The sequence below is a fragment of the Dasypus novemcinctus genome, chromosome 15 (genome assembly GCF_030445035.2).
Source record: "Dasypus novemcinctus isolate mDasNov1 chromosome 15, mDasNov1.1.hap2, whole genome shotgun sequence".
Classification (NCBI taxonomy): Eukaryota; Metazoa; Chordata; class Mammalia; order Cingulata; family Dasypodidae; genus Dasypus; species Dasypus novemcinctus.
In genome coordinates, this window is record NC_080687.1 from 100,968,233 (window position 1) to 100,995,045 (window position 26,813).

A 26,813-nucleotide genomic window follows, 5' to 3' on the forward strand; every position below is an offset into this window, starting at 1 on the left:
TGTGCTTTTTTCATGTGGGATAGCTCTCCTTGCGCGAGGGGCACCCCTACGCGGGGGCGCCCCTGCGTGGCACATCACTCCCTATGTGCGGCAGCACTGCGTGTGGGCCACCTTACTACATGGGTCAGGAGGCCCTGGGGATCGAACCCCGGACCCTCTATATGGTAGGCAGATGCTCTATCAGTTGAGCCGAGTCTGCTTCCCTCAAATATTTTGTTATTTAATTAATTGCTGTAATCACCTGTTGCTTAGTTCTAAGTCTACTGTAGACCTAACCAAAGCAGGCTTGGAGAACCCTACACTATCCATTTGGGGTGAGCTTCAGAAACTTCCTGCCGCTAGCCTTCCCCACGCTGCGTAAAGTCAGGACAGCTCCAAGGATTTCCCATGTGCAGACACTTATCCACTAGTTTCACAGTCATCTTCTAAGACTGTTCTTCTCCACAGCTAAAAAATACAGCCCTCAGAATTTCAATTTCAAAGCTGATGGGGACCTAAGAGAAGTAATCTATTCAAACTCCTCATTTTATACAGAAGGAAACTGTCAGTGCAGTTAAAAACAATGAAAACAGATCACAGTTATAAAAAGAAAGCAATGTTCCACTGAGCACACAACTCTGCAAGAATTTACCTTAGAACGACGTGCCTGATTTTTAAATGTTGGCCAACTAGTTTCTAGGGCCCTTTTAAGACATTCTAAGTGCCCATGTAAGAGAATTCCAAGCAGTGGAACATAAGGTGAAGAGTAAAGTGTGTCCAGGGCCCTGGCAGCCCATCCCATCTCCCCTTCTTCTTCCACAGACAATGGAAATCAGTCTCTTTCTTTTTATTTCTTTCTTTTTAGGAGGTACGAGAGATCAAACCCAGGACCTTGTTCATGGGAATTAGACACTCAAACCACTGAGCTACCCCCACTCCCATTTTCCCATTTTGTTGTTATTGTCTTCAGTGATGTAACATAAGGCAGGATATGTAGAGAGGAATTTATAAACACCAAATCACTTAACTGTAAGCAAAAACTCTAAAATAAAAAAATTTTGTGAGGTGTGTACCATTTTGTTTCAGGCCCTGGCATAATAACTACATAAAGGATTAAATATAATCTACTTCCTATATAAAATTAAACTGTAAACATTGAAGATATTAATTGCCGGTTAATATCAGTGTTTTGAGGCCCACTGGTGAAGGGAGAAGAAGGGAGCTATTCATGGAGCTTCACCCTGTGAAAGATGCCACACGTAATTTTGTGTAAGTTTCCTGGTATAATCCTTCAACACCTCTAGTAAAGAGTTCCTAAGTAGGAAGGAAAGCTGGAATTCAAACCAGACCCATCTCACTCCCCACCCTCCTCTTTCTACAATTTTGCCACAAGTATTTGTAGAAAAGTGGGAAAGATCCAGGTCTTGTTGAGGAACGTATGGTCTAAAGACAAACTTGGGCCTCAATTCCTTACTCATTTAGGAGATTGGGTTTAAGTGAAATTCTAAAATATTCTTTCCCCCTCAGCATCTGTCCTCCCTGGGATCTCACTTGAGGCCACTGGTGTGGCAGCTGGACCAGGGTGCTCTAGACCACAGCCTATGACAAAAGAGGTCACCAAAAATTCCTTCCTGATTTATTCATTAATAGGTAAACAATGCAGGACAGAATTAAACAATCAAACAGAAGTAACTGGCTGGAGTGCTAAATGCAGAAGGGCTGGCTGCACCCCCTCTCTGCCCCGTCAGCATTCCACCTTCCACCAGGGCTGGCACACTCCGAGATGGTGAGTAATATTGGCTGAAGTTCACATTATTTTAGATGTCCTTGGTCATATTTCTGCCTTAGCTCTCAAGCCCAGGGATACTTATTCTATAAATGACTGTCATTTTTATTCTGAACTTCTGAAGCCCTCCAAATTGAAGAATATTTTTAATCGACTGTTATAAAGAATTAGTACCAAATTTTCTATGGCAGTTGCCTTCAAGTGGGATGGAATAGGTTCGCTTTGTAGATCATAAACATCTATCTGTTTTTTTTAAAGGATGTATTACTTTTATGATAAGTAGATGTATTTTTTTCTTTTTTATTACATATCTGGGACTAAAGGATTGTTACGTTCCCTCCAACTTCAAAATGAAGTAAATTAAAACTCAGGAAACATAGGATATGAGTTTTGCACTCCAAAGATCTACAGAAATAGATGCTGTACACAGGTGCTATTAATAGAGGAGGGAGGCATCATACTGATACTAGGAATGTGTGTGGCTAAAAGGCTGTTCAGTCGGGATGTACTTAACCAGCACCTACCAAGGAAATGTGTATTATGAAAGGATATATGCCCACAACCCTCTCCCCCTTCTCACCATCTCTGCCACCTGCCTCCTGGTCAAAACCACCATCACCATCCACTGTTGCTATGGAGGCCAGGCTCGTTCTGCAGTGTCTGCCCTCTCCCACCCACACCCTGCACTAAGAAAACCCACACACAATCATCAGTTGATCTATACAGTCCAATCTCAGCAACTCCTCTGCTCAAAACCCTGCAGTGGCTCGCCATCTGACCAGCGGAAAAGGCATCATCATCAGAGTGGCCCATGAGGCTCACAGATCCTTCCACCTGGGAACACTCTCTACCTCTCGCTGTCCCTGCTGAAAGCCAGGTACATTCCTGCCACCGGGTCTTTGCACTGGTTACTCCCTCTGCCCAGAATACTCACCCTCAGGAAGCCCCATGGTCAGCCCCACTCCACCTGCAAATTTCTGCTCAATATCCCCTTCTAGGTCAGGATTGCCCTGGCCATCTGCTACCTGCGTTCCCCCTCCTTCAACCTGCTGTATGCATTTTTCCATAGAGCTCACCTTCTCATGGACTATTTACTTATTCTGATAATTTTTCCTGACAAGATAAACTCCATAATGGCAGGGATCTTTCTTTTGTTGACTAATATTATTCCCAGTGCCTAGAATAGAACCTGGTGCAAAGCCAAGGAGTTAACTAATATTTGTTGAACACATACTGAATCAAAATAAAGGAAGCAGAGTGGAAGTAGCCTGGTAGTATTACATCAGGATCCTAAAACAAAAAATTCTTGCTATTCCCAATGAACAAGAGAACCAGAAGATGCAAATCAAGAGTCACGAAATATACAAGAGCCAGAGCTCACACCACAGTTCTTGGAGTTAAAACTATAATCAAGGAAGGCCTGGGATACAGAGTTTGAGTATCTCAGATCAAACCAGAAAGAACCCCTGCTTTTAGCAAATTCATTCTATCAAAATCCAGCAGTAATCTGTCTACAACTGCCCCAAGAGAAGTTATGCCTCTGATTAAATGACTCAACATCACCATGTATTGGCTTCTTCCAACCTGATCCATTCTTCAATCCTTCAGCCTTTACCACATAATCTGAAAACAGGGTTCAATCACTTCAAAGTTAGCTCTTGAAAGGAAGGGTGGGCAACAAGAGAAGTACCGTGTAATTATGTTTCTTTATCCTGCCCCCTTATTTAAATAGCTTGGTGGAGTGGGAGAGGAGTCCTTTAAAAAGTCCCTAAAAAAAATAACTGCCTGTTGTGGAAAGACAGAACCAACCACAAGATTGGGACAGGAACCACAGACTATTCCAAGATTTCTAGAGGGAATAAGAAGAAGCTGGAAATAAGGTCACTTCCAAATGTTTGCAGGATGTGCATTCTGACACGGTATAATCAAGAGACAAGTGGTATTTCAGTGATGATAAACTACAGACATCTGTTGAGAGGCTACTGTGTAAAAGACAAAAAATATCAACATCTACAATCAAGGAAAATAACAGGTGGATACTGAAAAATGGGCGGGGGTGTAAAAAAAAAAATTATCTAACTTGGAGGCAGTACTCCAGAGGCTTGAATCAACTCCTTTAATCCTCATGAAGAAAACCCCATGGGGGTCCCTCTGGGTTCTTGCCCAGAGCAGATGACCTGAGGTCCACACGGAGAGAGTCATGAGAGAAACACGTTTATTAACACTGGCGGAAGAACAGGAATCCAGGGTATCTCAAATCTGCCCTCCCTGATTTTGGGGAGTTAGGGTTTTTATTAGGGTTTCAAACAGGGGAGGGTGGAGTGGTTACCATCACAATAGTAAGTATATACAAGGGTGAGCCTAGTTTGAAAGAACTATAAACAAAGGTATGTGGGATCTAGCCGGTTTCAGCAATTTCGGGTATTAGCTTTTGGCTATTCTATAAAATACTGGAAAAATAAGAAAAAAACCACATCTGTATAATGACTTGGTAATCATAATCATTTGTTAATTCTTAACCTTCAGTCACTATTTCAAGCTTTCTTTCTGCTTTAAAAACAAGCTGGGCACTTTTTTATCAACTAAGCAACTACAACTATTTCAATGTTTGGTTATGGAGGACAGGACTGCCCCAGTCAGAAACCAAGTGGGGCTGGATTTAAATCGCTGTGATTTACTCACTGCGACCCCTAGCCCTCAGGTGCTATAACTGCCCCTATTTTAGAGATGAGGAAAGGGAAGTGCAGGGCTCTCTCTCCGCCCAGTCCTTCTCTCTGCTCCTCTCCTGTCAAACCTTCACATTCCTAGTGCAGCTCCTTCGTGGGCTGTCCATGCCTCCGGGGGGCCCAGCACAGTCCTGGTTCATGCCCACTGTCCTGGCATAACTATTCACAGTGCCAACTGTCACTTTTCTCTTATCCCACCCTACCATAACTCTTGACTTAATTATTTTATAACTAGCTACTCTAACTATATTGGAGTATGAATTTTCTGCAAGTAGGAACTGTGTTAGCCTATGTTTTTATGCTTACCACTCATCACCATGCCTGGCATATTGTTAATAGATGTTTAATAAACAAACAAATGAACCAATTGTTATATCCTAAAATCCCCACTGGTTAACTTTCATTGTACAGATGGATCTGTCCTCCACCAGGATCAGAATCTGAAACTTGTACTGCAATAGGTAATGGAACTAGAGAAAGAGCCAGTGGTCTGCAAAATACAGTAAATGTTGCTGCACAAGTATAGTCATTTAAACCCTAGCATGCCTCCACAGGAGATAGTGGCTGGAAGAAAATGTGCGTGGGCTTGTAAATATTTGGACAGATTCACAAGACTGTAATAAAAAACAATAATAAAAACAAAGAAACAACTTAAAGGAAATGGGACCCAGAATGCAGAAAGTCAAGGGCTCCATTTCAACATTCTTTTAAAGTCCAAATGTTGTCTTTATAGTGATGAAAATATTGCAAAGCTCCACACTGTCAGCATATGGCCTCCTAGAGTGAATCATCAGGCGAATGTACTCTGGGTTAAGTCTGTGTCTTTGTGAGAAGGAAAATAATAATGACCCCCTCAATTTCAGTGCAATTTTATAAGCCTAAAATGCAATGTTTAATATGAAGCTAAACAACCCATCTGTCTGTCTCTTTCACAAACACACACACACATAAACACACACATCCTATCTTCCTACATCAAGCTGAATTGAGCAAAAAGATTAAACAAAAAGAAGAAATAAAGGTTTGATGGAAGGGAGGTTTTAATTGGTTTAAAAAAGAAAATCTACCACCTGGGGCAGTTTCATCACAATGATGCTGAAGTTTGCTGCTGTGTATCTTCTACCCATGGGTGTGATAGCACATCTAGCATGAGGTGGCCACTCTAGAACCAATATGATCATGTTTCTTCTGATAGGACTACCATTTGTGCCTGAGGGAACCCAAAAGCCCCATCTGACCAGACCTCACATTACCTACTCCGAAACTTCTACTGCCCAGTTGAGGCACCCACACCGGTAACTCAATTACAACTCTGTCCCTAAGAATCTTTAACTCAGAGGAGTCTTACTGCTTCAGGGCCTGCAGTTTTCCAAGGACAAAATGCTCCTTAAATTCAGAGTGATTTCATGGAGTATTCTGTGAGCTGTGGATGGACTCACCACCACCACCACCCCATCAAAGGGTCCTCTCTGCCTAGACAAGGTTCCTTTTATCTTGCGCATGCCAAGAGGAGGAAAATAAGGACAGAAACAGGATTTAGCAGCAAGAATCCCAGGCTTTCTCCAGAGAACATGTATTTTTCTAAATCCCTTCAACGTCCATAAACCTACCAAAGCCAAGAGAACTGGATCACAGCTTGAGGGGTAAGGGAAGCTCTAATCTGGCAGGATGAGCAAAGAGGAAGCCTGGCGGAGGAAACAGGAAAGCACCAAAGGCAGGAGAGGACATGGGTGAGAGCAGTGTCCCCAGGCCCTGTTCTCTGGGAGGTATGCCACCCAGGGTGAGGGGAACACGGGGGCAGGAGGGCTTCTGCCAGTCTTCCCATTTAGGACTATGGGAAAAGGCTGCCTTGCAGGCCATACCACGCCATCCTCTGGTCAGCCACACAGAGTACCCTCAGTGCTACCCTGAGCAGACAATGGCTGGAGTTTATCCTTCCTCTGTGGCCCGGACTTTTGTTTCCACAAGACCCAGAAAAACCTTGTGTGGGATGGGACAGGAAGTGAGCAGTCGGGAGAAGGTAGCTGGGCCGAGAGGAGCAGGAGAGCCGTGAGCCAAAGGCTGCAGGGGACCATAAGGCCAAGAGCTGGATGAAGGACGGGGCAGAGACCCAGAGGGAACTCAAGTTGCAAGAGCCTGCCTGCAGCACCACTGGGGCACAGCCACACTGGCGGGGTGGGGGGGGGGGCGGTCACCTCTCAGCAAGGCCAATCTAGGCGGCAGGCCGCAGCAGGGGTCGCCAGGAGGGGTTACAGATCCCAGCCACCACCTCTCTCCATGGTCTCCCAAACCATCAATGGCCCCTACTCCCACCCAATCCTTATACCATCTTCATGAGAAACGTGGGGAGCATGTCTGGGTTTTTCAAAAAAATGAGTATCCTTAACGCTATTTAAATTGTGCCATCAGACTATCTTTACTAAATTGAACCATACTTTAGCCACTCTCCCCGCACCTACCCCATATTTTCCATACTGAGAAGGGGCACATAAGGAAGATAAGCCAAGATTACTGGGAAATAAGGACTCATTCTCTGTGCCTGCACGCTCTCCAGGTCGCTGCTGCTCCTCCTCCTCACCCTTATGCTGATGCGCACGATGTGAAAGAGGGCGGACGGGAGAACAGGCCCTGGCTGTATTTAGAGCACCTCTGTTCCCTTATTTAACTCTGGAAGAGGCAGTGGGGGATGGCAGAAATCCCTACTAAAACCCTTCTGGAGTTTTCAGGTGTCTGACTTTGGAGGTGGTGGAAGTAGATCTCATGAGGAACAAGGAAAAAGAAGGTGAGGCACCATTTGAGCGCTGCAGCCCACCCTTAGAGCGACAGTACTTTCAGAGAAGCAAAAGGCATCCATATTTTGTTCCCATCTCCGCCTAACCAAAGCTGGATGAGGTCCAGCAGCCTTGCGACTGCTGCTTGGTGAAAGGTATATGGCACTGCCTACCCCTGCTCTACAACCCTCCTCCAGGACACGTAATGGTGATGGGCAGGGAGGAGGTACTCCAGGCCTCTGCTGCTCTGCTGGGCAAGCCTCCCATCTTCTAGAACTGTGAGGTTCTGTGTTCACAGAAATTCCAGCCAGGTACCATGAGAATACGCATTAATTTGCCACTGGCTGAGAACATGTGCTGACAATGAACATGTGCCTAGGGGACCTGAGTGACAGAACATGGTTTGCTCTATACAAGGAAGGAGACCTCCTAACATCCACGGACCATTTTGAAGATCCAGTAATTATGTGCACATCATAAAGTTAACTGGATCACGAATATGTGACCCACCTGACTCTGAATCCACTCATTCTTCCATTCATCCATCCACTTACACAGTCATCTGTTTAACTAACTTGACTGAGAACACTGTGCAGCACCCATGTTGTTACAGTAAAACAAGGTGTACTCCTTGCCCTCAAGAAGCTCAGAAGCTACAAGCAAAAACAGGCTGGTGGGACGTGGACGTGGCTCAGCTGATAGAACGTCCGCCTACCATATGGGAGGTCCAGGCTTCAATCCCCAAGGCCTCCTGACCCATGTGGTGAGCTGGGTCATGCGCACAGCTGCTGCGCACAAGGAGTGCCCTGCCACACAGGTAGGAGAGGAGCTTGCCCCACACGCAAGAAGTGTGCCCTGCAAGGAGAGCTGCCCTGCGTGAAAAAAGCACAACCCGCCCAGGAGTGATGCTGCACACATGGAGAGCTGGTGCAGCAAGATAACGTAACTAAAAAGAGACGCACTGTCCCGGTGCCACCAAGGGTGCAAGCGGGCACAGAAAAACACACAGCAAGTGGACACAGAGAGCAGGCGGCGGGGGGGAAGGGGAGAGAAATAAATAAATCTATAAAAGAACAGACAGACTGGTAAAGCACCACTCTACAGAGTCTCAACTTTGTATCAATATCACTGCTAGAGGTGTCATGAATGAGGCCATCTGTTAGCCTAGAGCAACCTCTAAGGAGGTAACAAATGCAGTAACATAGTGCTGGCCTACAGTCAGTGCTCAAAAAAACGGTAATTCTCTTTCCTACCCTCTCTTTACTGAAACTCTCAAGGAACTGTTCCCAAAATATTGTGTTCAACCCAGGGAGCCTGAGGATAAGGAAAGACAAAATTCTGTTGAGTTCATAAAGAATGCTTGTTGCTTGTATATAAGAGGCAACCCAAATTTTGGCATTAAAGTCTATTTCTCTAACAATAAAGGTGTGATTGCTATCTTAATAGGATTTTGATTTCTGTTGCCAGACCAAGACAGATGAATAATGGCAGGTTAAATTAACAGTAAATAGAAACAAACACATGGGCAGCTTCATCTTTCATAAACACTTCTAAGTATGGCAAGGGTTAACAGCTTTTTCTACTTAGCTAGAGAAATAAGAAAAATAAAACTAATAAACAAGTTAGCATGGAAAAACCCAAGGACTAGAAAATTAGCCTACATCTAAAGTAAATCAGGCTGTGGACACATGCCTTGAAATGTCTTGAGATTCAACCTACCAACCTACCTTTTTTAATAAAGTGGCAAGAGGGATTTCCCACCTCCTCTTGGAACCTAAGAGAAAGAGTTCCACCCTGAGGAATCTAAGGCCCTGAAACGTCTGCTCCTCCGTGGGAAACAGGACGGAGCTTACGGTCAAGAGCTGTGTCCTTGGGGACAGCAGGGACAAGAACACTGAGAGGACTGTGGGGAAAGGTAGGAGGGAGCTACAAGAGGGACGAGGAACTTCCTGACGCCCAGGCAGGAATGCACAACACAGGAAGGAAGGAGTGCTGCCCTTGGACTTCAGGTGTGTAGGGGACTGCCGAAAAAGATGTTCCTTCTGGTGATGAAAGATACCTTCCCACTCAGCCAACCCTACCAGCAAAGATAAGAAGCAACTGCTGGAAAGGGCATCGCACAGCTAGCAGAAACGGGAATTTATTGTTAAATACACAAAAACCTCACTAAAATACTAAATACACTGAAAGAGCCACAGAAATTTCCTTTTTGATAAGCGCATACTTCACAGATAGTTAGAATGAACAAGTTTACAGGGGGAATTTTTAAAACATTATTTAAAAGGTCTTAAAATCTTCAAAATTATCTATATACAAACAAATCTTATCTTTTAAAAGTTTAGCATAATGACATGAACTGTTGATTCAATAAATATTACATCATTTCTTACTTATTTTGTAATAAATTCATCTAGCTTAGTTTAAGTGACTTTATCTGTAAAAACAAAAACTGACAATATGCCAACTCTGTGCCAGGCACTGTTTTAAGAGCTTCACAAATGATAACACATCCCACAGCATCCTTTTGACAGGTTGTGATAGCCATCGGGGCACTCACAAATAGCCTGATTATCCTCCTTCCAAACTCACCGTAGATGGCACTTCCCACCCCCACCTTAAATTAAAGCCTGACCCCATGACCCGCTACACTGGTGAAGTCTAAGGAAAGTGCCATGTGTCACTTCTGGAAAGGTGTCTTTAAAGGGCAATGTGCAATCTGCCCAATGGCTTCCCTCCAGCTATGCTCAAGATGCTGGGGCCTCTGTCTGCCTGCCAGCCCTGTGAGCAGAGTCCCCAGAACACTCTCCACAGTCCTGTTCCATGAGAAGTAAAGCTCAGTGGTATAAGCCACTAAGGTTTGGGGTTGCTTGTTCCTGCACTATAGCCTAGCCTAGCCTAACTGGTACAAGTGAATACTGTACTGGGTAGCTCAAAGAAAAGATCACATTCCTTTACAAATTCATTGTAACTTTGATTGTTCATTTATCCAGCATGATTTCTCTCTAAAACATCATGTGTTCTGCTACCACACTAGAAAACAAGTCATAAAAATGATTTCAGCATTTTAACAATCAAAATTTATATATTCCTGTATTTTTTTTTAATTCTGTTTTTTAAAAGTTCTGCCCAAGAAGAATGTACTGTTCAGGGTCTTTCAGGGCCTATGTCCTGTCCTGGGATTTTGCCTGTTATCGTTTAGTTGACATCCCTCTCCCAGGTATGTGAGGCCTGCAGGCGTTTGCTCCACACTGCCCACCTCTACAGCTTTTTACTCTTTTTGTTGCCTCATGCTGCTTTTGGTGCGAGGGCAATTTCTGGGAGGAAGGTCACTCCAGGAAGGACTTTCTCCACTTGGCCTTCCCCAGAAGGGGAGCACAGATCCGCCCCAAAGTGGCCTTTGGAGAGGGCAAAGAAGGGCACCAACGACTTCTCTGACCGCTCCCAAAACTGAATTTTCTAGGGCTGCCCAGCAAATGCAGCCCTTCAACTAACTTTCCCCCCTTAGCCCTGAGAAAGTGCTGCATTTTAAAATCTCCACCACCTCCACCCCTGTTTGGGGAGGGCTGAAACAAAGGCTGCCACCGTGCCTTTGTACAGGACAGGGTTGAACCAATGGCTGCCACCACAGTTGTCTGGGGCAGGGTGAAAAAACAGCTGCTCTCAGAGCCAGGATCCAGCAATCTTGATTCACTAATCAAAAGGTGCGATCAGTGATGGACTGTGCACCCACCGGTTTTTGGGGAAGAGGATTTTTACGTCCCCTTATGTCAGCAGCAGCTAGCCAGGGACTGGACCCTGCAGCCACCAGAGTGGGGGATGGGTGCTGGTAGGCACTGTGTAAGAGAGAGCGCTTTAACAGTGCTTTACCGTAATTATCAGCCTCTTCCTCCTGCTCTTCCCTGCATGCCCTGCAGTGTTCTTCTGGCCTCTGGAATTTCAGAATAGTTGTTTCAAACAGTTCTTGCCTATTTAATCATTGTTTTAGTGGATGGACTCAGAATTCTGGAGCTCCCTAGTCTACCATCTTTCCTAATGGTTAGTTTTTTATCATTATTTATTTGGAGAAGCTCTTTATTATGAATATTAAGGCTTTTAATCTACATTGTAAATATTTTCTCCTAGCCTTCCTTTATGAATTTTGACTTTCAATACATTGATTTTTAGTAACATGGTTAAATTTGTCAATATTTCCTTTTATAATTTCTGCGTTTCGAGATATAGTCCTTTAAATTAATTACAAGCTTAGTAGGTCTGTTGTGGGAAGACCTCCATAAAGAATAGTGTAATTCTGGTTTTTTAGCTAAATGTGGATATGACCTATCTCTCAGAGTTCTAAGGCTGAGATAAAATAATGTTCCGAAAAGCAACCAGCACAGCATCCAGCATGAAGTAGGCTTTCAATAAATGTTTATTTATTTTATTTCTCTTGAGTCCCATTAGTTTACAAATAACGGACACATAATTCCTTTCAAAATATTTTTCAATAGAATTCCAGTTGTGTTCAGGGTGGCAACGTGCTGAACCTAAACAACTACATTTCCCAGTATAACGCAGCTCTGCTCAATGACATGTAAGTGGATGTCTCTGGACTGAGATTCCAGGAAGCTCTGTGAAAGAGAACAGATGCAGCTGGCATATGCCTTTTGCCATCTGCCCTCCCCCTTCTCCTGCCTAGAAAGCAGATGCGAAGCTGGCTGGAGGGCAGCTATCTTGAGACTTCTAAGTGACAAGATCACTAAGGATGACTGAACAGACAGGTAGAAGCAGCTCAGGTCTTTGATGACATCTTTAAGCCACTGACCAACCCTGGAATGCCTACCTCTGGACTACTCAGTACTAGGAGAAAATGAGCCCTTTCTTACTTGTTTGAGATCTTATTAAGGAGTCAGGTTTTCTGTTAATTACAATGGAATGTAATATCTAAACAATATGTCACAGTTCACCCAACATCCTTATAAAGATTTTAAACATACTTTCCATTTTCATGGCTTCAGGTGTTCTCTTGAAGATAAACTGTGCTTGTTTGAAGGGCAAGTTCTCCACTCACAGATATATTTAATTTAAAAAGGAAAGTCAAACCATTAAGCACCTCAAATAAAAATCAAAGAGCACCCTTTAGGAAAAGTCAGTAGTCAGCCACATATGCTGTCACCTGTGCTAATCTTGGTGTTAAATTACTCTTATCGAGACAGCATATGGCTCATTTTATTTGTGAAATAAGATATAAAAGATCAAAGATTTTTCAATGAAAAATATCCCAACGTATACAAGATAGAATTTTAATTTTTCTCATTAATCCATTCCCAAGAATTTGGGCTCATTTGTAGTTTTTCTTTTCTTTTTTATCTTTTTTTATTTTGTTCATTTGTAGTTTGAAATGTAATTAGGAATGAAGGAAATTTTCTAGAAGGTGCCCAGTGAAAGCCCTACAACTGTCCAACATCGTATTCTTCAATTAGTTCACTAGATTATAGAGGTAAAGAACAAGGTGAGGGAACTGTTAAACCACTCTGCCCCCAGGGAGAAGAGCCTCAAAATGCTGGTTCTATTTCAGTCCTGTCACTTCAGCTAGGCGGACCTCCAACACAAAGGCAAGTGGGCTGAGGGAGGGAGAGACCCTGCCCTCGGCAGCACGCCTCTCCAACAAGATGGTACTTCAGCTTGAGAAAGGGGGTGGGAGATACAGGCCCTATACTCCAGGAGACGCGGCTGCCTTACTCAGCTTTGCTGCTGCTTTTTCATCAGCCACCTCTGCCTCCAGGAAGAATAATTTTCTTTTCAAAAATATCCTCCCTCATCAATATGCCTTTCACATGGCATTTAATATTTTTTAATCGAATTCTTTAACTGTGAATAAAGTTCCATGCTCAGGTAAACACTACCTGGATGCACCACATGATCCCAATCACAAACTCTGTACCCTCTGCCTGCAAGGGGGGAAGGAAAATGGAGAGGATAGGGTGGAATGCAGAGTGAAAAATGGAACGAAAGATGGCAGTGCAAAGGGCATGACTTATACAGTTACCAAATAAAAATACAGTTTCCAAAGCCAGACATAAAGCCCCTACTCCAATGCATTCCTGCCTGTACAAGAGGGCCATACCACTCTCAGATTTATTCAAAGGCAGAATTTAAAAAACTTTTTGAAATACATATCCACCAATTAAAAAGTACTTTAGTTTAAAAGGACTTCTCTTCAAGTTATTATCTTGTAAATAAAGTTCTAACTTATGTCAGTCAAATGAAGTAGGTAGCAATATCAATAAGCATTTCAAAGCAATATCTGTCACAGGTGATCAACTGCCAAATAATGAGGAACTGCCTAAAACACTTTTCAAGCACAACTACCTAAATTTGCTAAACCACTTCCCTCCCTGAGAAAGAAGGCAGGACGTTTATAGAGAAGCTACACAAGGTAATGTGAAGACCACTAGACTAGGATCAGAATATATGTTTTAATTCTCCTGGCTTTAATAGGGAATTTGCCTTCTAAATGATCATTTCATTTAAAGCTCTAAGAGTCTCAGATTCCTTGCCTGTAACGGGCAAAATACTGGTTGGGACAGTCTCAACTACAATAAGAAAAATGTAATCTCTGCTAACAGGAAGCCAAGCAGGAGGGCAGCTCCAGGGTTGGCTATTCAGGTAGCTTAATGATATTAGCAAGGATCCTGGTTCTTTCCAGCTTTCCCCTGCACCATCTGAGGCATGCTGGTTTGTCTTCTGTCTCTCCTTTGTCACAAGACTGCTTTGGGGCTCCAGGTGGTCACATCTGGGCGTGACAACAAACAGAAAAGCAGTGGTTGTTTCTTCCTTAGGTATCCCTTTCACAAAGGGAGGGAACTTTATCCTTCCCCTACCCCCAGCAAGCATTCCCTCTCATATCATTGGCCAGAACTAAGTCAAATGTCCATTCTTTATCCAATCCCCGGCAAAGGGGAAGAATATATTGTAACAGGCTTAAACTAGTCAGGATTTAGCCCTGAGCCCAGGAGAAGACCCCTGAACAAAATCAGGTCTCAGCCATCAAGAAGTAACGAAGGAGACAACTGGACAAAAAGCAAAGTGTTGGGAATCCACTTACTTCATGACATCGTATGAAAACCGAAAGATAAAGCATGAAAAAAAAGCTGTCAATTATAAAATGCTTTACAGCTCTAAGAGATTTATTATTAATTTAAGGAAATATGTTGTATTTTGAGGAAACATGGTATCCAAAAATTTCAATGATGAAATAGATTCATTGAAAATATATTCTTTTTTTTTTTTTTTTAATTTCCCTCCCCTTCCCCACCCCAGTTGTCTGCTGTGTCCATTCTCTGGTGTTCTTCTGTGTCTGCCTGTATTCTTGTCAGCGGCACCAGGAACCTGTGTCTCATTTTGTTGCATCATCTTGCTGCATCAGCTCTCCGTGTGTGTGGCACCACTCCTGGGCAGGCTGCACTTTCTTTCGCGCTGGGCGGCTCTCCTTACGGGGCACACTCCTTGCGCGTGGGGCTCCCCTACGCGGGGGACACCCTGAGTGGCACAGCACTCCTTGCGCGCATCCGCACTGCACGTGGGCCAGCTTACCACACGGGTCAGGAGGCGCTGGGTTTGAACCTTGGACCTTCCATGTGGTAGGCGGATGCCCTATCTGTTGGGTCAAATCCGCTTCCCATATTCTTTTTTTGAAAAGTCACAGACTAGCAAACCATAATGACCACCGTTCAAATCACAGTAATAAAAGGTGAGGTTCTGAACATTTCAATATATATTATGAATATATTCATTTTTTAAATATATGCAAATTGACATTATAAAGCAGTATCAATAGGTTTTACAGCCAATATACACCTTCATTACACAGTCAGCAAATATTTTCTGCAGATCTACTATATACCAGGCACTTTTGTGGTTTTTTTTTTTTTAAAGATTTATTTATTTATTTAATTCCGCCCCCCTCCCCTGGTTGTCTGTTCTTGGTGTCTATTTGCTGCGTCTTGTTTCTTTGTTCCGCTTCTGTTGTCGTCAGCGGCACGGGAAGTGTGGGCGGCGCCATTCCTGGGCAGGCTGCACTTTCTTTTCACGCTGGGCTGGGCGGCTCTCCTCACAGGCGCACTCCTTGCGCGTGGGGCTCCCCCACGCGGCGGACACCCTCGCGTGGCACGGCACTCCTTGCGCGCATCAGCACTGCGCATGGCCAGCTCCACGCGGGTCAAGGAGGCCCGGGGTTTGAACCGCGGACCTCCCATATGGTAGACGGACGCCCTAACCACTGGGCCAAAGTCCGTTTCCCTATACCAGGCACTTTTGAAGCAGGCTAGTAAGACAGGTAATTAATAGATGGATCTGGAACCTGGCAGAGAGTCCATGTGGACATCAGTAACCCCCAAGATGGCTGCTGGAGGACCCCCACCCCCAAGATTCTGCTATCTAGAACAGAGACTTCCTGTGGAAGCAAGGAAAAGCCCTGGATATTCCCCAATGACTTTATCATTGGGTCCTCATGGGGGGGGGTATTAATATGTGGGGTGATCAATCAAAACAGCAGACAGCTGGAACCCCTCCCCTGCCATTAGCAAAGGGCTGGAATAATTAATATTTTATAAAGCAGACCACGAGGCCTAAGCACACACGCTCAGCTCTCTTGCTTCTGGACCCATTCCTGCCCTTTGTGCGCCGCTCTCACCATTTTTCCACTGCCACATGGCCACGCAAGTAAACCTGGAGTTTATAACCTATAATGGGGAATTGGAGCTTATAAATCAGCCCTCTTTATCATTTTTCACCCCCTTCCTCTCTACTGGGACCCCTGATCTGTTATTTTCTCCCATTTCTTTTCCCTCCCTGCCTGAATAAATTAATGACCTAACTCACCCGATGTGCTCTTGAAATTCATTTCTGTAGCACAGCCAAGAACCTAGATAAAATCCGGTAACGCTATTCTGAGTACTAGGCGTACCATACTGAACAAAATATAATTACCACTGCTTACATTGTACACTTAACCTGCATAAGTATTTCTGCAGGCAAGCATTCTTAATCAACAGCATATGTTGAACTCAAATTGGCAGAACACACATATAATTTTAAGTTAATTACAAAAACTTTGGTTTCTGTTTATTTCTCCTACTTTCCCATAACATTCAAAAATAAGATCATGCATCTAGAAAACAACTGACAAGTGCTCACCAACAGAGCAGTGTTAACCAGATTCCTCTTTGTGTTGTTTTCCCCAATGCTGGATGAATGCCAAAAAGCAAAGCCACAATTTTAGCTACCATTTCTGAAAATGATAATGCAAAGGGCACAGTTAAAATAACATCAATAGGTCTAGTCTAAAAACAAGCAAATACAACAAAATACATATAACCAGAGAATCCTAAAAACAAACCTGCAATGGATCTGTTTTCCATGATTATCTTCCATTTATAGACGTGACATTATACTTTTATTTGGTCATCTTTACAAGTAAATGTTACATTCATATCAATCCTTATCAAACAGGACAAATAACATGACCACATGCCGAGAGGGCTTTGTTGCCTTGCTCTTCCTATTTCCAAAAAAAAGAGTTAAATGATACCAAGGAGTCACACACAAGTACAAATTAGAAATGGGAATGAAACATATGTATTCAAGCAAGTATTTATTCCTGGAATCCAGTTAGAAGAATTTCCTCTAGTAATTCATACAATACATACATAATACCTGTGCACATTTATTTGGAAACAAACCTAAATTTCCTAAACAAAAGTGTTTCAGTAGGACTTTATAAAGATCCATTTTATTTAACTCCTTTTGAAATACCTTGTAGCAATTTGATATAATTGATGAATTTCAAAAAGAAATATTTGATTATGCTTGTAATCTGATCTGTACCTGGGCATGATTGAGTTATGATTAGGGCATTGCGTTCCCACCCCTTGGTGGGTGGGGACTCACAGATAAAAGACATGGTGAAGAACAGAGTTGGGGATTTCTGATCTTAGAGTTTGACACTGAAGACGCAGGAAGTCAGCACCCAGAGGAAAGAGAAGCCAGCACCAGGAAGGAAGGAGCCTTGAACCCAGAGAAAAGCCAGCCCCAGGAAGGGAGGAACCCAGGAAGCCTGAACCCTCGCTGACGTCGGCAGCCATCCTGCTCCAGATAGGCTTTGGTGAGGGAAGTAACTTATGCCTTATGGCCTGGTATCTGTAAGCGCCTACCCCAAATAAATACCCCTATAAAAACTAACCAATCTCTGGTATTTTGCATCAGCACTCCTTTGATTGACTAATACATACCTCAAAAGGCCAAACCAATTTTTCTCTTTTTATTCAAAAAGATACCTGATTTCCTATACGATCTGTTTTTAAGTAGAGGACAGTCTGAAAGCATTACTAGGTTTATCAGAGCCTCTCCCTTGGTTCCTATTAGTATAGGCAACACACAAAACAACTACCAAATGGCAAATAAGCTCTTACTACCCCCCCTTAAACTTTCAGTTTTAATTTTTCACTTAATGGATACCAAGCAAAAGCAGGTTCTTTTCCTCCAGAGGCACTTTAAAGACAAATTCCTGAGACACCGGGATTTCAGAGAGACAGAGTTTATTTGTTTGCACAACTGAAGGAGCTCAGTGGCCTAATGGCTCAAAACTACCTCTTAGAACTGCAGTAATTTTGGTATTTTATGATTTTATAACATCAGGATGCTAATGAGTAATTGGAGTGGAGCTGGCATAGGTTCCTTCACTGATAAACATCAAGGGACTGAACAGGATGGGGGATGAGTACCAAACCAGGGTGAGACACAAGGTTCTGGGATAGGACGGTATGGAACAAAGTTTAGTTAAAAGGTTTTCTATATTTTCTATATTAAACAGGAAGGTAAGTGGTTACTCTCTCAATAAAAATGCTCATATTGAAAGGAAATATCCATCTAGGATAAAAATAACAGCAGGTAGCAGTGACCATCTGGAATAATCACCACAATGGTAGGTTTTTAGTTGGAAATGGCCATATACAGAGGTCCATCTGTCAGTTTCAGTAGTTTCAGATATCAATCTTTGGCTATTTTATAATTTAGTTGAAGTAAAAAGGCAACTATATAATGATTAGTAATCATAATTATTTGTTACTTATCCCTGAGTTACACTTACTTCCCAAATCCTTGAAACTTTATATTAATAAACATCATCTATAGAAAAAATTAGATAGTAGGCTACCAGAACAAAGAAAGCCAAATGAATTTAGTGGCCAAAAGTAAAGGCATGATTCTGAATCCAGCTGAAGGACATCCACGGTCATAAGCCATCTGAGATGAGGGGAGGCATCCTTCTATCCATGCATACCCATCCCCGCCCTCACCTCCCCAAACCTAGCACCTTCCACTTAGTAGGAACTCGGCATCTTCAGTGATATCCTCTGGATCTAGGTATAAATCATTTTTAAAAAGACAAGAATTATTTGTACCTAGGATTCAATTCCATCTGTGACCCAATCAGGATTGAACAGACAGAACTCCTTTGGGGAGTTTCTCAAACAGAACAGACTATCTAGACCTCCAGGGCTCATTCTGAACAAATCTCCCAGGAACTTTCCTTAGAATCAATTTAACTTTTAAAGGAAGATCGGGCTGCCTAATGCATCACATAATGAATGCACATATTTGACATCTCAGCACGTTGAGGCAATCTTCCTGAGTGCATTTTTAAGGTAACAGACAAATGACTTGTAAATGCCACTTTTTCCTTTTAATCATGTTTATGGTGGTCTTTCTAAATATTCTCCTGTGTTCTTAACTACAGCACTAAAGATAAATTAATCTGGTGGGCTTTTTGTTTTTCTGATTTTTGATGACAAAATATAGATGTCCTCTTGGAACTATAATTTTACACAGAAGGTTGTTTGCTCTAACATTAAATGTCGAACCCCCTATTTTGCTTTTAGATATTATATCTACTTTCTATAATTTTTCCAAGGCCAACTGTCAATTTTTTTTTTTTTTACTCCATTACATGAATACCCTAATTTATTAGTCTCTTCACAGTTCTAATCTGTTGAGGGCTAAGAAGCCAGATGACCAAGTTTTTTAGTGTTCTACAAAAGAAAATAGCAGTAAATGAAAGTTAGAATAGTGTCTACCTCTTGGGGTTGTGACCAAGAAGGGGCAGACGAGGGCCAGCAATGTTCAATTTCTTGAGATGGGGGGTAATTGCACGAGGGTCTGCTGCACGTAACTATACACTTACGCAGTATTTTATATAGGCAAAAAGTTGAACAGGAAGATTCCCCTCCACCCACTCTCACTCTGGCACACACACACATGTGTGTACACACACATGCAAAACGTGTTCAACTAGCAATTCCACTGCATGCAATTATATTTGTAGATGATAACCAATGATAGCTGTAAAAGATAGCTTGTTTCAACACTGTTTGTAATAGAGGAAAAAGGGAGAAAGAAAAAAAACAGAAAAAACAAACAAACCTGGAAACAGCCTAATGTCTCCTGACAGGGGAATGGTAAAATAAATTATGGTATAGAACGTGGTAGATCAATTTATTCTGACATGAAAATGTCCGGGAATATATTTAATAAAATAAGCAAGTTGCAAAACAAAATATGCATGTCTGGGATGATAGTATTTGAACAAAAATGAAAGAGAATGAATGTAACTGTATCTGAAAAAAAAAAAAAACTGCATAAGAAACTGTTAGCAGAGGTAATTTGTGGGACACAGGAACCTTGATAAACAAAAACAGAGGCTTTTACTCTCCACCCTTTGATTCTATTCTAACCAACAAGCATGTATTGCTTTAAGTAAAACTAACAAGTATTTTAGTTTTCTATTTGCTAGAACAAATTCAAACCAAGCAGCTTTAAAACACACAAATTTATTAACTTACAGCTCTGGAAGTCAGAATTTAGCCTTACAGGGCTAAAATCAAGGTGCCAACAGAGCTGATTCTTCTGGAGAAAGAAGCTGCTCCTTGCCTCTTCTAGCTTTTAGAGGCTGTTGGCATTCCTTGGCTTGTGGCTACACCACTCCAATCTCCATTTTAACAATGCCTTTTTCCTTCCTCATCCTCCTGCTACCCTTGGGATGACACTGGGCCCACTCTGATCATCCAGGACAAGCTTCCCATCTCAGTATCCTTAACTTCTCCAGTCACCTCTGCCAAGTCCATTCTACCATGTAAGGCCACATATTTACAAGTTCCAGGAATTAAGACAGGGACATCTTGGGGAAGGGCGGTGTGGTAGTCTACCACCACAACTACAGCAAGGCTGTTCATGGAGGCTGTCTCTAGGGTCTGAGATGTGGGGGAAAGAGATGAGGAAGCACTTTCCTCTTACACTTCTGTATTACTTTCATATATTGAATAGTATACTATTGTGTTAGTTGAACACCCAAAAGATACATACCATATTACATCAACTCTAAGATGACCCATGACACAGCATTATTTTATGTATGTTTAAGAAAGGAAAAAATGCTGCAAATTAAACTGCGATATGCCACTCATTATAATCTTATGGTAGGTTGCTTACAAAAATGCCCTCAGAAATCCCTTCTTTCCCATTATGTACACCCCTTTGAAATAGGACTTTGCCCCTCCTCTCGTTAAATCAAGGAGTCTATTCTCTACTTCTTGGCTCTGGGCTTGGCCTTGTAACTTGTTTTACCTAAAGGGGCATTAGCATTTATGACCCAAGCAGAGGCTTAAAAGGTGCTGATATACTATGCCTTGCCCTCTGTCTCTTGCTGCTGGGAACCTTCTGCCCCGTAACAAAGACCAAGCAGGTCTACTAAAAGAGACTATGTGGCCAGCCCATTATACTCACAGATCCTTGCGCAAAGAATGGTTGCTAGTTTTAAGCCACTAATCAGAGTTCAGAGATGTTAAAATGTGAAAAAAAAACTGCAGATCTTAGAACCAATGAGATATGGAATAATATCAGTATAAACGTAGTTGTCTCAAAGGTGTTTAAAGGAAGAAAATATACAAATTTTAATGAAAAGGTTTTTATGCTACATTTTGGCTATTAAAGGTTACTTTTGCTTATTTTCTGGTTTTCATTTACAGTTCCTATGCTGAAGTCACTGAATAAATAATCTCTGGAGCTGTGAGGACATTGCTTTCTACCAGAGAACACTAGGGCCAGGAAAATTATCTTGTCCATTCAATGGGAAAGAAACCAACAACCTCTAGAATCACAAAGGAAAAATTACTGTCACTTAGGTAGGCATTGTGGCTCATACATTAAGAGTGACAACACTGGCAAATATATTTTTGGTATATAAAGAATATAATTAATAGTAAGGAACAGACCACTAACTCCTAATTTAGTTTACTGACTGATTCATTCTAAACGGCCAGTAAATATTCTGGAGCTATTAAGGGCAAGGAAGAATCATCCAGAAGGAGTGGTTTCCAAAGGGGGTACTATACTCATCCTTTGGGGGTGTGGGAAGAAAACATTATGGCTTCTTTTTATGTTTTCTCTAAAAGGAGAGAAAATAATAAAGCTTTATTAATGAATTGTGATTAATATATGGACCCCATGGCCTCCCTCATACTGTCTGAGTGGCCTGAGAGGCAGGTGACTTCTCCTGAGAAAAGAATGGGTTCTTCACAACAAAGACAGGTTGACAGCGGGAGCTCTCACCGTTTCCATGTCAATGTGTTGAGATGAGTTTGTGTGTGTTCGGTTAGGTGGGTCTGCCAATATTATCTAGTTTTAACCAAACTGCCATTCATAAAATAGACAAATGAATTAAAAAAAGATTCTTGCCTCACTAAAAAAATATATATATTTGTCATGAACTATGGAAGAGTCTGCGGTTTTACCCTATTTGCAAGCTATACAAACTAACAAGTTAGCCTGCCACATTTCATGACTCCTGGGTCAGAGACAAAAGACTTCATTACTCAGGAAAAACATGCAGCAGGAACCTCATGTTTTTCCTGGTTCCCTTGTCCCCCAAGAACCACAGGGACAACATGGGCGGCCCAAGTGGTTGCCATATACGTAGTGGCTTTGTGTCATACTTGAAGAACCCCGAGTGTAGAAAACCCTAATCTTTTATAATGGAGCTGCTAAGAAAACCTGGCCAACTCTGCCCAGAAGGAAACATTACCTTTATATATAATACTGGAGAATAACAAACCTGCTCTCTGCTCCAGGGGAGCCACTCTTTCTATTTAGGCTGTTCACTATACCAACATCCTTGAAAAGATAGTCCAGATGAAAACCATCCGGGCCTCTGCTTACAAGACATGCAGAAACATGAGAGACCCATGGAGAATTGTCTCCCATTAGATACTATGTACTAATGAAGTACAAATGAAAATAAGCAAATGTCTGAATTTACACTCCTTCTATTCTAAGAATAAGCAATCTAATCAGACCTTACAAGAGGTCAGCTAAAACAATGAGAAATGAGAGACTTCAGGAAGATGGAGGACTAGAAAGAAACAGGACTCTCTTCTTTCCCAGAAATACAGCTAGCAGACAGGCTAAAACGGCCGGGAAAAAGAACTTCTAGGGTTTAGGACACCAGGCGAAGGCTGGACACCACCCAGAAGAGAGAGGGACAAAGGAGGGGAATCTCAACAGCAAAACTGTAATTGAAACAGCGGCTGCTGCGGCACACACTCCCCCACACTAAAGCCACTTTAGAATTCCCAGGCATCTGAGCCTGTACCAACAAAGGGGAAGCCAGGGATCCACCACGCCAGGAAAGGAGAGACACACAGCCTAAGGCTGATTCAGCTTTAGGCCCACAGATTGTGTCGGCCCTGTCCCACCAGCCCTTCCAGGACAGACAGGACCATGCCATGGCTGCCCTGGGAGCCAGCATGGGACTGGGGAAACCCAACCCTCTCAAACCTCCCTCTCGCCTCTAACTGGGACTGACTGCTGAGGTCAGCACCTCCTCAGGAAAGCGGAAAGCGCGCGACTCAGCCTAGGACTAGCGCGACTCAGCCTAAGACTAACGCAGCTTCTGACCTACAAATTTGGTCTGTGTCCCTGGAGCCCTTCCAGGCCAGGTGGAGCTGTCTCACTGTTTGCCTAGACAGCCTGCAAGGGATTAAAGAGACCCCACCCTCTCAATCTCCTTTTCTACTAACAAGGACTGATTGCTGAGGACTTAGAGCCGAGTGGAATTGTTTCCTACCAGGGAAAAGGCAGGGTGCTGCCAGAGAAGGCTGGAGAACTCTGAGAGTTGGAATTCTGAGGCTCTTAGCCTCCAGGCAGAAACCTTTATCACATTGATGGGTCTGAGTTGCAACACACTCCAACAGACGCTGAACTGAGAGGGCTGCCAACGGGCACCATCTGCTGGCAGATCAAGGGAGTGCATGTGAGGAAATCAGAAGTAAGTAACAGAGGCTTTTTCTGGCCTTTACAACCTCCCTCCCCAAGGTCCTGGGCAGCGGGTCTGTAACCCACTACTGGGTCCATAGCCCAGTTTTGAGCAACTAACAGAGACAATCCTAACAATCCAGGTTGAACCAAGAATCAAACAGCAGAAATAACACACAGCCTCCTACCACTAAATCGCTATGAAGAGAGAGAAACAGAGCATCTAAGTAAACTCGCCATCATAATCAGATGCCTAGATATCAGCAAAAAATTATGAGTCATACTAAGAAAATGGAAAAAATGGCCCAAGAATATATCAAAACCCCAAGAGAGATGCAGAATTTGAGACAACATGAGATGCACACAAATTTCCAAAATCAAATTAATGTGTTGAAAGTAAGTATGGCTAAAGAGATAAATGAAATCAAGAAGACACTGGGCAAGCACAAAGAATTTGAAATCCTGACTAGAAAAGTGATAGAGCTCATGGGCGTGCAAGATACAAAAGGTAAGATCAAAAACACATTCAAGGGAAGGGGAAGTGGCTCAAATGATAAGAGCATCTGTCTACCACATGGAGGGCCCAGGGTTCGATCCCCAAGGCCTCCTGCCCATGTGGTAAACTGGCCCACGCGCAGTGCTGCCACGCACAAGGAGTGCTGTGCCACTCAGGGGCACCCCTGCGTAGAGGTGCCCCATGTGCAAGGATTGCATCCAGTAAGGAGAGCTGCCCCACATGAAAAAAGAACAGCCCACCCAGGAGTGGCGTCGCACACACAGAGAGCTGAAGCGGCAAGACGACGCGACAACAAAAAAAGAGACACAGTTTCCCAGTGCCGCCGGATAATGCAAGCAGATGCAGAAGAACACACAGCAAATGGACACATGGAGCAGACGATGGGGGAGGGGGGTGTGAAATAAATAAAATCTTAAAAAAAAAATTCAAGGGAAGCAGTTGTGGCTCAAGCAATTGAGCTCCTGCCTACCACACGGGGGGGGATGGTCACTGCTTCGGTTCCTGGTGCCTCCTAAAGAAGGCAGCTAGCTGGCTTGATGGGCAGGCATGGCAAACTGATGCAACAAGATATGCAAGAAGAAAAAACGATGAAAGAAACAACAAAGCAGGGAGCAGGTTCCCAGTCCCTCCTAATGAAGGGGAGCAAGACAGAAAGCTGACGCGATGGGCAGGCATGGCAAGCTGATGGAACAGGAGACACAAGAAGAATAACACAATGACAGACATAACAATGTCAGGAATGGAGGTGGCTCAAGCAATTAGGAGCCTCCCTTCCACAATGGAGGTCCAAGGTTTGGTCCCTGGTGCCTCCTAAAGAAACAAGGAAGATGAACAGATGCATCAAGTACAAACAACAAAGCAATGGGGAGAAATAAATCTAAAAAAAAAACCAAAAACACCACACATTCAAGGCCTACAACAGCAGACAGGAATGACAGAAGAAAGAATAAGTGATACCAAAGACAGAATAGCTGAAATTGAAGAGATTAAAAAACAGAGAGAGAAAAGAATGTAAAAAATTGAGCAAGGCTCAGAAAGTTGAATAACATGAAAAGCAACAACATATGTGTCACAGGATTTACAGAAGGACAAGAGAAGGAAAAGGGGGCAGAAAGAATATTTGAAGAAATAGCTGAAAGTTTCCCAACTCTCACAAAAGAAATGAACTTAATGTCCAAAAAGCATACCATAACCTAATCAGAATAAATCTGAAAAGAACTACTCCAAGATTACTCAGAATGTCAACTGTCAAAAATAAAGAGAAAATTCTGAGAGCACCAAGGGAGAAGCAAACCATCACATACAAGAGACATCCAGTAACAGTGCAGATTTCTCATCAGGAACCATGGAGAAGAGAAGACAGTGGTATGATACAATTAGGATACAATTAGAAAACTGCCAGCAAAGAACTCTTTGTCTAGCAAAACTGTCCTTCAAATATGAAGGTGAGAATAAAATATTTACAAATAGAAACTAAGAAAGTTCATAAAAAAAAAGAATCCGCCTTTATGGGAAATATTAAAGGAAGTCTTAGAACCTGAAAGAAAAAGATAGAGGTTTGGAGGAGAGTATAGAAGAAAGAATAGCAGAAAGGATAACCGAAAGAGTAAAAAGATAAAAATATGATATGACATATGGAAATCAAAGAAAATGGTGAAAGTAAATAATGCATTTATAGTAATATCACTGATGTGAATAGATTAAATTCCCTAATCAAAAGATATTGGCTGACAGAATGGATTTAAAAACATGAGCCATCCATATGCTGTTTACAAGGGATTCACCTTGGACCCAGGGATACAAATTGGCTGAAACTGAAAGGATGGAAAAAGATACTCCACACCGACAATAACCAAAAAAGAGCAGGGGTTGCTATACAAATATCACATAAAACAGATTTTAAATGCAAAAAAGTTACAAGAGACACAGAAGACCTTATATATTATTAAAAGGGACAATCAACCAGGAGGATATAACAGTCATAAATATTTATGCACCTAACCAGGGTGCCCCAAAATACATGAGACAAACTCTGGCAAAACTGAAGGGAGAAACAGACATCTCAACAATAATAGTTGGAGACTTCAACACGCCACTCACATCATTAGATAGAAAAACTAGACAGTAGATCAACAAGGAAACAGAGAACTTGAACAATATGATCATCGAGTTAGACCGAACAGACATACACAGGACACTGCATCCAAACTCAGCAGGTTATACATTCTTCTCAAGTACCCATGGATCTTTCTCCAGGATAGACCACATGTTAAGGCACAATGCAGCTCTCAATAGATATAAAAAGAATGAAATTATACAAAGCTTCTCAGATTATAATGGAACGAAACTGGAAATCAATAATAGACTGGAAAGAGGTAAATACACAAATGTGTGGAGGCTAAACAACACACTCCTAAGTAATCAATGGGTCAAAAAAGAAACTGCAAGTGAAATCAGTAAATATATTGAGAAAAATGAAAATGAGAACACAACTTATCAAAACTTATGGCAAAGGCAGGCTTGAGAGGAAAATGTATAGCCCTAAATGCCTATATAAAAAAGAAGAGCTAAACTGAAAGATTTAACTAAACTAGAAAAACTGGAAAAAGTACAGTAAACAAATTCCAAAGCAAGCAGAAGGAGAGAAATAATAAAGATTGCAGCAGAAATAAATGAAATTAAAAAAACAATAG

The 26,813-nt window shown here is 42.4% G+C and overlaps 1 protein-coding gene across 9 annotated transcripts in view; it reads right to left on the minus strand.

Moving 5' to 3' along the window:
• The window catches only part of WDFY2 (WD repeat and FYVE domain containing 2), a 188,247-nt gene that overhangs the window by 140,629 nt on the left and 20,805 nt on the right, over nucleotides 1-26,813 (minus strand). The gene's annotated exons all lie outside the window — the stretch shown is intronic.